Below are 14,120 nucleotides of genomic sequence, written 5' to 3'. Positions count from 1 at the left end.
ATTTATCAATAAACAAAACGAAGAGAGTAGGAGAGAGAAAAAGAGAGAAGGAGAGAGATAAAGAGAGAGAGAGAGAGAGAGTTTTGCATTGTCGTGGCTGAGCTTCCCGAAAACCGCTGGGCGTTCCTCGTTTCTTTTTTTTCAACTCTTTTTTTTTCTCCTTTTTTCTTTTCATGTAAATTTTACTGCGCAGCGGAAGGAGGCCTAATTTTTTTCACAAGGGCGGTTCCCGCCGCCATTTTGTGCGGCTGGAAGGGTCGCTCGGAGCCCTTGAATTTACTCTAATTACTTTCCCGGGATATTACGGTTCTGCAAAAATGTTATTGATAACAACGACTTGCTCCACGCGGATTCTACAGCTTTTTTCTTGTTCTTCTTCTTTTTTTTTGTTCTTTACAACAGCAGGACGGTAGTTGTAAAACGATTATTTGTAATTTCGTGAAATTATACGAATTACATTAGCAATTACGTAGCCACTGTTCGAAGTGAAGATAATGAACGCTTCTTTCTCTTTCAGATCTCTTTTTTTGTCCCTTCAAAATAATTCGTATTATCGATTATGTTCATCTCACGTTTCTGTCACTGATACTATTTAGAAGCAAACAAAAGTTCTTTTATATTATAAAGTTGATTTGTCTGATAACGTCATTATCTTTTGGGATAGATATAAGTGAACGAATTTTCATAATTATTATGGTTATTATCGATCGTGTTCATCCTTTCTTGCGAATAATTTAGATCAAACAATATCTTTGGTATTATATAAGTTACATATTTTTATGGTTTCTAGTATTTTCAAATTTTTCATAAATAAGTATTTAATGTTAATAAAGTTTAAAAAATATTTTTTTTATGTTTATTTAAGTTTAATTTTAAACTTATAATGTAATGTTACCATAGTTTCGTTTATCTTAGAAACCCATGAAGTTAAACAGGTTTTAATCACCACATTGATCATTTTACTCCATATTAAACACCAATTAATTATGTCTGGCAATGTATATGATTGAAAATGAAAATTTATAAGTAAATTTCTTATATTTTTTATAGATTTACGGGAAAAACAGTAACGGCAGTGCTGGTGAATGAACGCCGACCGTCGGATAGACGCCATTGTAGGTGACATTTTATTTAATCTTTTTCAAATATAGGATTCGGGATAATTTTCATTAATAGCCTCAAGTTTGTCTAAATTAGTAACAAAGTAGTCGATACCATAATTACGAGGAGTTGAAGAATTCTTTTTTTGTAAAATATCAATTGTTCATCGTTCCTTTAGATATAAAACGTTCATTCAATGTTAAAATAGTAGAAAATGCGTAGAACAATAAAAAATAAAAATAAAAGAAAATATTTCATTGTCACAAACAAATTAAAATTGTTATAATTAGGGATCTTAAAGTTTTGAAATTTGAAAATATATTTTTTCGGTGGTAGTAAGAAATAATAGAGAAATAAAATCTTATTAAAGAATAAAAATAAAATGTCAAGAGAAAAGTTTCCTTTATTTTTTGAAATCTAATTTAAAGACATCGATGCGAGTCTCTTTTCTCGTGCTTCAATCTTTGCGAACAAAGAAAGAAAAAGTAAAAGACGAATATAATAGGTAAATGGAAAAAAGATTGGAAAAGAGATCCACCTCTAATCGCGGCACATTAAATTCATTCTCTACGGTTCATCGATCGACTGTTATATTGATATAATCGCTCGGGTAATGGAGCGAACGAATCCATTTTCTGTAACCACGGTTCTTCGATCGACCAAAGTCAATACACAAATACCGTGATATATACACCTGTGTACGCTCGGTTTGATTCATTATTCCGATGGTTGTAAATGGAAAAGGAAAAGATAGAAAAATTGTAAGTATAGTATAATGTAATTGTCTAGAAGAACGAATACTGACATTAATTGTCAATATATATGATATATATCATAAATGGACATTGTATTATTTACGATACATAAGTGATCAGACCTTAATATTTATATGTTTATATGTAACATAAGTATATAATATAAGAAGAACATTATTAATGTACAAATTTGGCCAAAACACGGAACTATGGAGACGTTGTCGAAGTATAGCAATTCATCGGAATATGGGAGAAATTTAACATATAAATTATTTTACTTGCTACTTATCGGATTACGATGCTTTGAATAGAAGCATTAATGTTGTTCCACGTGTAACGACATAGATTAATCCGGTTTGTCGGTAGCATCGCGATATTGTAATCGTGAGTAGAATCATCAGTTTCATAAACATAGTTCTTTATGTATAGTTTACGATCTTTAAAGAATGATTTGTATTGATGACAAATCTCCGTAAGATTTTTCTTTTTTCGATTGCTTATTGATATTAATTATTATATTTTTTCTTCTTTATATTTCTTTAGAATAATCTCTTACTCATATTCTTTCTTTTTCTTTTATAGATAATGCTTATTTTACGATTGAAATTGAAAATACATAATAAACGTTTGCGCGTTGAATACGTCCTATTAGTTATTAAAATAAATATATGCAAACTTATATGTCTTTCTAATTCAGCTGAGTTAACATACTTCGTTGTTTCGCATTCTCATGTAAAATTAATTAATCGAAAAAGCAATACGTTAAAGTATCGATGAATAAACAAAGATAGGAGAACTGGCTGTTTCGAAAGCATTACAGTTAGCCCATTCAGCGAGAGAGAAATCGATAGAAATCAAGATTATTAGATCGGACGTTGTATTGTGGATGGACGACCTATCGTTTCCAAGTTCCAATGTGGTCCACAAGAATTCGATATCAGCAACAACCTGCTGGCCTATCTCTTCCTCACATGATACAGATTTCATCGAATCTGTCTATCCTCCTAGCACAATTTCAATACTCCCGAATCTTAAATTATTCTACATAGATTTCGCATTGATTTAAATATACGTGATAATTACTAATTTTATAGAAAAGTTAAAACAAAAAGTTAAAAACAATTTTTACAATAAAAGATATTTCACTTATTTCATTTGTTGTGTAATCAAGCTAATTAAAAGATTGAAAGAATTTTTAAAGAATTAAAGAACGATCGATATATTATATTTTAACTGGTTATTCAGTTACCAGATATTTCCAATGAGTTCAGGAAAAAAGATAGAGAGAGAAAGAGAGAGAGAATGAAGGGGAGGGAAATCGAAAAATATTTGGTATATCGATGGAACGGTCCTACTGACCCATGTTTCACGCGCGATGCATTGAATCGAGCCCACCCATTGTTCCCCGATCACCGTGCTCCTAACCACGTGGGATTTTCCAATCACACGCGCTGATCCCGAAGCGCGGCTACGCTTAGGTTAATTCGAAAACGACGAACGGATGGCTGCCTCGAAAAAGTGGACTGTGGATAACGTGAAAGATAGAGAGAGAAAGAGTAAGAGAGATAAATAGAGAGAAAGTGTGAGAGAGAGAGAGAGAGTGAGTGAGTGAGTGAGTGAGTTTGTGTGTTTGCTGGAGGGAATATCTGGAAGCATCGTTGAGGATGGTTAATCCTTCGAGGAATACGACTCGTCCAGGATATTTTGTTGTTCTCCGGAGGTCCCTCAAACTCTGGGAGGGGCTCGAACGTTGGACTCCAGGACGCAGTGCCGCATAATAAGCATTATCCCTCCCGTTATAATCGCACGATCGGACGCTTTCTCTCGTTCAGGGCTGTGCGTTCTCTGGCCCTTTGTTTGCGGAGATGCTTTTTCGGGAAAAGTGCGAGAAAGAGAGAAAGGAAGAGAGAGAGAGAGAAAGAGAGAGAAAGAGAGAGAGGGTGGGTGAAAGATGGAAAGAAAAAAGAGAGAAGAGACACAGGAATCGAGAGAGAAAAAAGGGAGAAAGCGAGATAGATAGAAACCAACTCCCCCCTAGAAATGAAAACGACGACGAATGCTAAACGATCCCTCAACCTCAGGCCAACCCTCGGCAACCCTCTTTTCCTCGTGTTTCTCCACGTTGTACGGCCTCGCTGATAGGGCAAAACTCCGGCCTACGTCGTTGATGCGAGACTCATCGCAAAAGATGGCTGCTCTGCCCTCCATTGTTCCGCCCGTAATGGTTAGGCACTTTGAAATATTATGTTGGTTGTACCATCATCTTCGTCGTCGTCATCGTCGTCGTCGTCGTCGTCGTTGTCGTCGTCGTCGTCGTCGTCGTCGCCATAGATAATTCGACCATGAGATTCGAACGAATGAGATTCTACGACGACGATATCGTTGAGAATGTCACCAAAGATGATGGTCATGGCAACGACGACGCCGAACTGTTGAAAGTAGTCCCTTTGTCGGGGAACTTTCCTTTCGGTTAATTTTTAATTAATTTTCAGCCCCCTCCAGTGTCCATCGAACCATTTTACGCTTTTACAACCCTCCGTATTTTTCTCTCCACGTGTGTTAAAGCTTCTTTCTTTGTTTCTTTACTTACGGTTCTCACGATTCTTTCATCTTTATTCTTTCTGTTTTATATAGTAATCAATTTAGTAACTATATGACTTTAAATTTCTTAACAATTTTTTTTTTAACACGAATTTTTTTCTTTCTTTTCTTTTTTAAATGTTTTTTGTTTTTAATATTTTTTGTTCTTTACTTTCTTTTTTACGAAGAATCAATGGGATCTTTTCAAGCTTGCATCGATATTACCGTTCCGTTCTCGATTAGCTCGCCTCGAAGCCCGATGGATTCAGGTAACGTCGTGGCTAGCTCACTGTATGACTCGTTATACTTCGTCGTGGTGCGGTTCACGCTTGACGTTTGCAGAGCTTTCTCGCTCTCTCTCTCTCCTCTCGCCTTTCTCCTGTGCCAGCACGATGCAGATCGATAGGATTAGCTCGGTGCGATGAACAGACCGAGAGAAGCGACCGATCGAACTGTCTAACGATCCAATCCTGTATTCGGGAAATCTTTCATTGAGTCGCCTAAACGCGATCGATCACGTTTACGATTACGTCGAGTACTAGTTCAAGTCAAAGCAAGCATTTCTTTTTTCTTTTTCTTTTCATTATATTCTATCTCTTTATTTTTTTCTTCCTATCATCTTTTTTTCTTTGTATAAACGAATTATATCCGAAACTATCGAATGATGAAAACTACCGATAAATTTGTTTCTCGATAAACAAATAAATGCGATTGTCGCTTCGAGATCAAACCATTTTGCTCGACGATTCTTTTTCTTTTACTTTTTTCTCTGTTTTTATCAAAATTCACTTTCAGAAATGGATCGTTCTATATTCCGTATCGTTGCGCGGTTAGCTCGAGCGTTGAATCGTTGTTCGACCGTTTGACCGTCTTGTTTGTTATTTTGGTGTACACGTACGAGTTGGTAACACAGTTGCTTCGAAGACTTGGCGATGATCGAACGTGTTGCCATTTAGTCACGTATTTATGTAACGCTTTCGTGAAAACTTATTTCTTATCGTTTTCATTTCAATGTTTTTTAACATTTATGTATGACAATTTAGTGTACCAATACAAAGAAGACATCACGTGTAATTAGAATGTCAATTGATGTCTTTAGTTTAATGGATAATAAGGAGAAGCTCAATGTTTGAAGGTAAGATCATTAATTTGAATTATAGATGTTTCATCCGGTAAATTTAATTAGTGTAAGCTAATGATTTTCAATCGTAAACAGGGGTTCGTATCAATGCGGTCTGAATGTACGAAAGTGACAAAAACGATCCTGTAAAATTACGCTCGATTGAGCTTGCGATTGTAACGATTCTTTACTTCGCTCCTTTTTTTTCTTTCTTTTTTAGCGTTTTTACATTTTATTGAATTTTTATTACCTTACGCGCTATGTTAAACACTATTATCGATTTATTTGCACCGATTAAATGAGGCCTGTATGGTATCCACTCTTTCATATTCGACGTTCGTGGATCGGTCTTTCAGTAAATTTCGTGGAAATAGATCGATTACATTGGTCAAAAAAAGAACGTCAACAAAATCGTAGAGAAAAAGTGGATGAGCTCGTTTTTTCGGAAGGCGGTCGGGAACATTTGTATTGGCGTGACTCTGCTTGACACATACACATCTACCTGTATTTATTTGCATTTATGCGTACGTGTGTGCGTATACGATCGTGTTTGTGTATATGTCATGTATCGTACGTTCCGAATCAGAATCGCAGGTACTGTTACGGAATTACGCTTGCTACTGTGTATAGGTTACAGTATTTTCCCTTTATCGACGTGTTATTGCCGATAGGTCGACTGTGTTGCACTCGTATACAATAGTGTGCTTCGTTCACTTGTATTTCAAAGTTTTATTTAATTGGTAATATTTTTATTTTGCATTTTTATTTTTGTTTTATTTTTCTAAAATTTTTAAGATTCTCGCTAGTTCATTTGTTGAAGGTATAGTTATAATAACTTAGGACTCATGAGAATTTATTTTTTACAATTGTACGGATTCATTAAATATTGCATTTGATGTTTAACTTGGATTTTCGATTACCGAAGGTCTTTTAGTAGTGACAGAAAGTAACCGAGAAGAAAAAAGAATGATTCGAAATTTCGTCCTTGAAGTATTATAAATAAATCGTAGGATAGTCGACGATTAGTTAGGATTATGATCGCAATGGGTTCGATAAAACGTGAGTGTTAATGTCGAAGGTTATACGGTATAGGTTTATCGAAAATAAACGGTGAAAATCGTTTAAATTCCTGTATATCGTGCTTGCCCATATTGAGTCGGTAATCGATTATTCGAAAAAGAAGAAATATTAGCGGTCATTCGATAATAATTCAGTACAGCTTAATGTAGGAGGTACTTTATTGCTAATATGTTCATTAACTTTTCCATGAAGGTTATAATTTGTGTACAGACATAGGATATACATTTATGTATAAATTCATACATATGTACATACATATGCATTTATATAAAGCGGAAAAGATCATTGCCACATTTCATCAGAAACAACAGAACGATGTTCGACTCTATTTTATCCATTCAAAAGGAATTTTTGATTGACAACGAAACGCTATTTGACAGAATATCGAGCGATCCTGTTAGATAGGAATAGTGTGCGATTAATTACGAAGTTTATTACAAAAGAAGAGAAATAGCTGAGAGAGTCTTGTTCGATGGAACGTCTGATTTGCGATTTATAAAAAGCTTAATTTATGTGACATGGAGGACAAACATACCAATCACACAATGCATGAGAAATGTGGCCAGCTCGCGTTACCTTTCACCTTGATCGATTTGGAGTTTCCCTTTCGCTTTCTATCAACGAATTAGCACCGATCCAAATATACATCCACGTAAGCATCTTCTTTAGTTATTTATTTTCATTTACAATTTACTTGCTATTTCGAATAATAAGTATTGTTAGAATCAAATAAATCATTTTGTGTTGTCAACAAAAAAAAATAAAAATTATTGTGATCCAAATAATTACGATATAAGTAATTAATAACGTATTGAATTTATAATAATATCGAGTTTTGATTAGTTCATTTAAGTCATTTTAATAAGATGATCAACGAACAAATGTGTTTTAATGTATAGTATTTGAATGTAATTATAATATAATATGAAGAACGAGAATTTTTCAAGATAACGATAAGCACATAACGATGAGCTCATACCGATAACGTCGAAGTGTTTGATGGAAATGGAAAAAAACGAGAACGAAAGAAGAACAAAGGGACGAAAAAGCGATCAATCTATTTCACATGGAAGAGATCGATGAAATCAGTCATAATCCTCAACAATTATCGTATCTGGGCTCCCTTACTTTTCACGCGATAAGAATTTTTCTGCAAATTCGATCGGAGTTCTCGATAACTTAGTTGAAAAAAAATTTGTAATAAAAAGTTTTTAAACAGTGTTATTTATATATACATATGTACTGTGTGGGCACCTAATTAGATATATATGTATATATATACGTGTGTGCTCGTAACACGTGTATAAATCATTTACGTTAACACAAATTAGTTAACTGATTGAATAATTTGCAAAGGAAGCTATTGTTAGGTGTAGATAAAATAAAAAATAAATAAATAGGAATAAAGTGCCACAGGCTACGATAGATGGCTAATAAGTAACAATCTGTCGAACTTTACGAAACTGCATAATTATTTTCGTAGGTTTTATGTGAATCCTTAATTTTATTCTATATTATGAAACAATCGTTATATTTTTTATCGTTTCGTTAGAAGGACGATATTTGTTTGAAGGGCATTTTTCATAAAATTTTCAGAAAGATAATATCATTTATTAAATTTGCTTATTTCTAATAACTCATGAAATAATTAACATAAGTAGTACAACGAATTTAAGAGCATCACGTTGAATTATTTATTATAATATTATTAATATTTCGATTAGCGAGTTCATTAGATTTTTTTTTAGTACAGGCGACTATGAAACTTGAATTATTTTTAATCAACATCCCACACTATGTAGTAAGCGATGATTAAAAAAAATGAAAAGAAAATAAAAGAATAAAAAAATGAAAATAAAAAAAAGAAAAATCCAATAGCTTTTACATAGACTTTCACTGAACGATACTCGCCCATACATATTTATGGCTTGTCTTCGATATATTTTATACATACGCGCTTTAAAAATACAATCCATGCGTCACATGTCTTCATAACATGTAATTCCATAAACACGAATCGAACTATTGAGTAATATTTTTCAAGAAACCTCTACTAATGGTTTCCTACAGATTATACATATTTGTTACCGTTATAATAGTGAGTGATACGTTTTATATTGCATTAAATAAACTCGGTTATCGATAAGTTAAGTAAATTTCAATACGGATCAAAAACTCTAGCTCGAAATTTACGATTGTTCGATAGTTATAATCAATTTTTTTTTATTGATGAATAATCGTACTTTTATTTTATAGCATAGCGCTATTGTAATCCGATGGGAATAAATATATTTGTTTATAAATATTGTTTAAATTTAATAAAAAAAAAAAAGGAAAAATATATATTTTCAAGCAACAAGGAATACTACCATTTTGATGTTTTATTCCCTTTAGCGAATGCCAATGAATAAGTAAGTTTCAGAAAAATGTAACTACCATGTTAACGAGTATTGTTTAACGAGAATACATAAACCGTAAAACATTTATAAGTTCGTTATAAATATTTTAGAATGTTTGAGAAACAAATTCCAAGGAACTTTCGCCGACGGCTGTGATAGAATATTTTTCAGTACCGCCGGCGAGATTCTAGACTGATAATATTCAACATTAATATTAATTTTGTTAATTTAATTATTTTGTTAGATACAATGAAATTATATCATTGAAAAATTCGATAGACTTCTTATTTTTCTTTACACTGACCGATGACTTAATATTTAGAATATTTGAATTTAGGAAGAAACATAGTTGTTCAACTAAACTTGAGTTTTTAATCAAAACATATTCGTTCAATCTGCCTAATTAACTAGTTATTAATATTTCAGAATATAAAAAAACAATGTACAGTAAACTACTGCATAATATGGACTAACGCAAATTGCGTACCCGACGGCAGGTATGTTAAAAAAAAAAGAACATATTTCTATAAAATTATTATCATGGAAAATATTCCTGTCAATCAAAAAATACTTTTTCCGTAGTGAAGCTTAAAAGAAAATTATTTTTATATTACTCAGCAGTATCTTTTATATTTTATGATAGACTTTACTAACTTTCTCAATTAAAAAATTATGATATAATCAAATAATTAGGATATTACTCATTCTCGAATATTGCAGGATATTTCAGTTCGAATAAGAAAACGAAATAAATCATTTACTTTAGATAATTAATTTTATTTTTTTTAAGCAAAGTTTTTCGTAATCCTTTTGTTTTTTTTTTGTTAATTATAATAGAGTGCTTTTAACAAATAAATATTGTGTTGTATTTTTCAAAAAAGTGTTATGTAATTTTTGTCCATTCGAAAAAAACTTTGTAAGTACTCGTGGGTGGAAACGCGGGAAGAAAGAAAATGGACGAGGCTCGTGAGGCCGCCATAAAAATACGGTGATTTCAACCGACGGCAAGCGCAAGTTCGGCTTTCTTCTCGCGTATCGATTCGCCTCCATTTTTTCCCATGTAAAATGGAAGACGTCGTGCGAAGAATAAAAAGGAAGAGTTTCCCAACATAAATCTTATAGAATCAAACTACTTATGAATATATTGTCGTTTTACAATCGATAATTTTAATAATTTTTGTCGATAAATTAAACATAAATTATTATTATCCCTTTACGTATTTTGTATTTCTAGACTTAGAACGAGGTTTAAGGAAGATGAAGAAATAGAAAAAAAAAAGAACGAGAATCCCTATTTTCCGACCTATTCCAACCTATTTGTTTTTTTGTGATAATGAGAGAAAAATGAATATCGTTTGAGGTAGGTAGCTATTATAAGACGAACATTTACATCCGAGAAAAATTTATCTTCGTAGTCTTTATCGCGTTTGAAACTGGTTGGATATAAAAAGGAAATCGAGAGGAAATCCATAATCGAAAAAAAGCGCGGGTATAACCTTCGGGCTAGCAGATAGTAGAAAGCTCTTCTTCACTTTATCCGCGATCAGAAAGTGAAAGGGAATCGCACTTTCGGTTATCGATGGGAAAACGAAAACGCGGACTACACTTCGTCGGTACCGTGTGAACGGCGGATTTTTATATGCTCTGGCTGATATTAATTGGGCTGTATTGTACCGATGGAAATTCAGATTAATCGAAATAAACAACTACAGTATATATATTTGATATTTGTACGTGCATACGTTTGTACTACGAGTAATCCTGCTGGAAATATTTTGATAAATATATTAAATGGGTATCGATCGATTGATCAATTTTAATTTTATAACTATCTATAAAAGAAGTTGAACAATATTTTTCTTAATGTAAGTAAATGAAATAGGATAATAAAAAATATTAAATTTTAGGAGAACGAAGTGAAAGGTAAAAGGATAAAGTTATTCGTAAGGCTCGACCTTTTAACGATCAGATAAAACGACATCGGTACAAAATAGAATCGGTACACGGAATCTGAACGGGACCTGTTGAATTTTTCAAAAACATCGAGAGTTATATACGTGATGATAAAGTCCATGTTAAAGTCATTATTTTCTCGAAAAAAGACAGGATATTGACATCTCTATAAAAGTCCTGTCAAATACCGATGACTCTTGAATTTTTACAACAAACAATTTTTACGATTTTTTATCATGAACCGATTATTGAACGCTCGACGTCATTGACTTATTTTTATAATCAAGAAATATAATTTGTTCTCCGAATCGTGTCTAATATTAAAATTAAAATGAAAGGAAGAAAAAAGTTTATATATATATACATATATATTTATATATGTATAGAATAAATCTCTCAAGAACCAGAATTATTGCAAACCAATTTGCAAAATGTTTTGTTATTTTTAAACCTCACATTTCTTTTCTTCTAGCATAATTTTTCTACACACAACTATTAATAAAAAAATGTTAAAGTAACACTGTTGTAACACTGAGTTATCACCTAAACGAAATAATATTGGACGATTGTAGAAATGATAATAATGAATTAATTAATTCGATTGAATATTTTTAATAAACGGAAACAGAGCGTACGATCCACCGAGTTCGACGAATTTTAAAGACTGAGAAGTATATCATGTGAGTCCCAAGTTTCGTGGGACCGTGAGAATATTCTTCTGTGGGCCGGCCAATCGCAGACAGTGGCGAAAACGAGTTCGTCTCCTCTTCGTGGGGGATATTCTTCTACCACTTCTACCACACGCACGAACCACTACACATGCTGTTCACATACATGATAACTAGACGAAACTTCTACAGGCATGGATTCTTTTTATAATTGAATTATTTATAAATCAGAGATTCATCTTGAAAAAATTTATAATGAATATTATTTCATTTTATTCATTTTAAAAATATTTTTTATATAATCGATAGTCAATTTATATAGTCAATATCATCGAGACATAGTATCAATAATAGATTGAAATCTAAGACAGTGAATTTAAAGATAAATTGGAGATGATATATTTTATCTATGAAGAAGGTCAAGAAAACGTTCTTATATTTATGAAAAAAAGTTCTATGATTCATAGTATATGTATAATCTTTACTGATGTGAATGAAGAGTTGGTCAGTGTTAGTAAAGGGATGCTATACAGATTTCGGAATATTTGTCGTGCATGTAAAGCAAATATTAATAAAACGTAATATCTTCTGACGTGAGTGTATGAAAACGTAGTGGGTGAGCCGGAGGCGAAAAGTTTGGAGCTGATCTTTCTTCCTTTCGTTTTAATATTGGAATTGCAGAAGAACATTCAACGAGCGCACTTTCATCACTCTTTCCGCACAATGATTTTCGTTATGAGCAATTCGTAATCAAGACTCGGCTTTTGGAGATCGACGAATTGCGCTATTAATCGTTAGTGCGAGCGCATGGTTTTATCGTCGAGAGACAGACCGGTGAATATCACATTTCTATCTATGTAGTAAACGACAGGTTGGTCGATAGTAATTAAGGGATAAAAACGTTAATGAGGAGAAATTAAGGTAATTATCGTAATGAGATTGCTATCAATAATGATCCTTTTTTACATATATATATATATATATATATATTCAAAACATACCTAAATGATATAATTTAATACTTATAAAAAGAAGAAGAAGATATAATTTTTAATGCTAGAAAATATTTCTAACTTCTACAGAGAGGAAACAGTCATTAACGTTTATTTAATTTGATCTTAATATAATTACTTAGCTTAAATATTTAACATATATTTCAGAATAAGTAAATTTATTAAATCGTGCGAGAAGCAATGATTGTAAAAGTAGATAATTTAAAAAAAATAAATAGTAATCATTAATTATTATTAATGAAATTTGTAGTGTATTTTGTAAAATGTATATACCTTTTTAATCCTGTTTCTTTTTCTATTTCCTCGAAAAAACAGAAGCTCCTACATAAAAATACCTAACGATATTTCAGATATGTGTCAGAGAATTCTGGCGTTCATGTACGACGTGCGTGCCCAAGGCAAATACGTTTGATGCGGGATTTTCGGTTGTACACGATATGCACGTGGAATTTCGATCGATTTTACTCAAATTGGAACTCGGACCATAACCCAACGATTGGATAATACTATTCGAGACGCTAGCTAGGTATGAGAACCTTTCGAGTGGACAGCATAACACGTTTCTCTTGTGAAGAAACATCTGGCAGAGTCAGCAAGACCCTCTTTCAATTTCTTCATCTTATTTATTATGCATCCTTTTATTTGTACCATCAAGCTCATACCCTTATTATTTACTTATTAATCTTATACGAGAACAATTAAATGATGAACTTTTTATATTTTTAAAATCTCAATATTCTAAGAGATAAAAATTTAGGACTTGGTTTGAAAATCATCATTAACGTTAATACTTCGTAAAACTCTAAGAAACTAAAATAATATTTCTCTTAGCTAAACGAGCGTGCTGCGTCCCCTAAAAGAATTTCCTTTTCCTCGAGCTGAGAAAAATAGCGGAAAGGAAAGTACTCTCGCCGACGTAATTTTATTTCTCTCTCTCTCTCTTTCTTTTTCTTTTTCTAAAGACAGAAGACCAACGACGCCGTTATCATTTTATTATCTTCTTGTTTTACAACGAGTCAAATAAGTTATTCCGATGGTCCAGCTTCGTGGAGAGTTTTAACGGTACGCAACTGAAAATGGTGGAAAATAGCGCGGGGCGTCAAGCTAGTATAACGGTCGTATAAATTCCGCGGAATTGCCCGATGCTCGTTCGTGATGTGTGCCAGCTCAGTCGGAGAAAGAGAAAGAGATAGAAAGAAAAAAAGGGAGAGAGAGAGAGAGAGAGAGAGAGAGAGAGAGAGAGAGAGAAAGAGAGACAAAGAATAGGAAAAAAAACGATCGGTCGTCAGTCGATAGAAGAGGGGGTTCAAGGGAGAAAGGATGAACGGAACAGAGTGAAAAGTTGAAGAAAAACCGTGGCAGTGTTTACTGGAACCGGTCGTGGAAAAAACTTTTCAGACGGCGGCTTTTGAATGGTCGTCGATCGTTCGGCGAACTCTGCTAGCTCGTTT

General features: G+C 32.9%; 1 long non-coding RNA gene across 1 annotated transcript in view; it reads left to right on the top strand.

The window, feature by feature from the left end:
• The first annotated feature begins 5,434 nt into the window (after positions 1–5,434).
• Positions 5,435–14,120, top strand: part of LOC122523354 — a 51,204-nt gene continuing 42,518 nt past the window's right edge. Inside the window, exon 1 of the long non-coding RNA XR_006305280.1 lies at positions 5,435–5,571. This is a non-coding gene — a long non-coding RNA (uncharacterized LOC122523354). The remainder of the gene's footprint in view (positions 5,572–14,120) is intronic.

The sequence above is a fragment of the Polistes fuscatus genome, unplaced genomic scaffold (genome assembly GCF_010416935.1).
Source record: "Polistes fuscatus isolate 324 unplaced genomic scaffold, CU_Pfus_HIC Scaffold6, whole genome shotgun sequence".
Lineage (NCBI taxonomy): Eukaryota > Metazoa > Arthropoda > Insecta > Hymenoptera > Vespidae > Polistes > Polistes fuscatus.
This window is presented reverse-complemented; position numbering and strand designations above follow the sequence as displayed.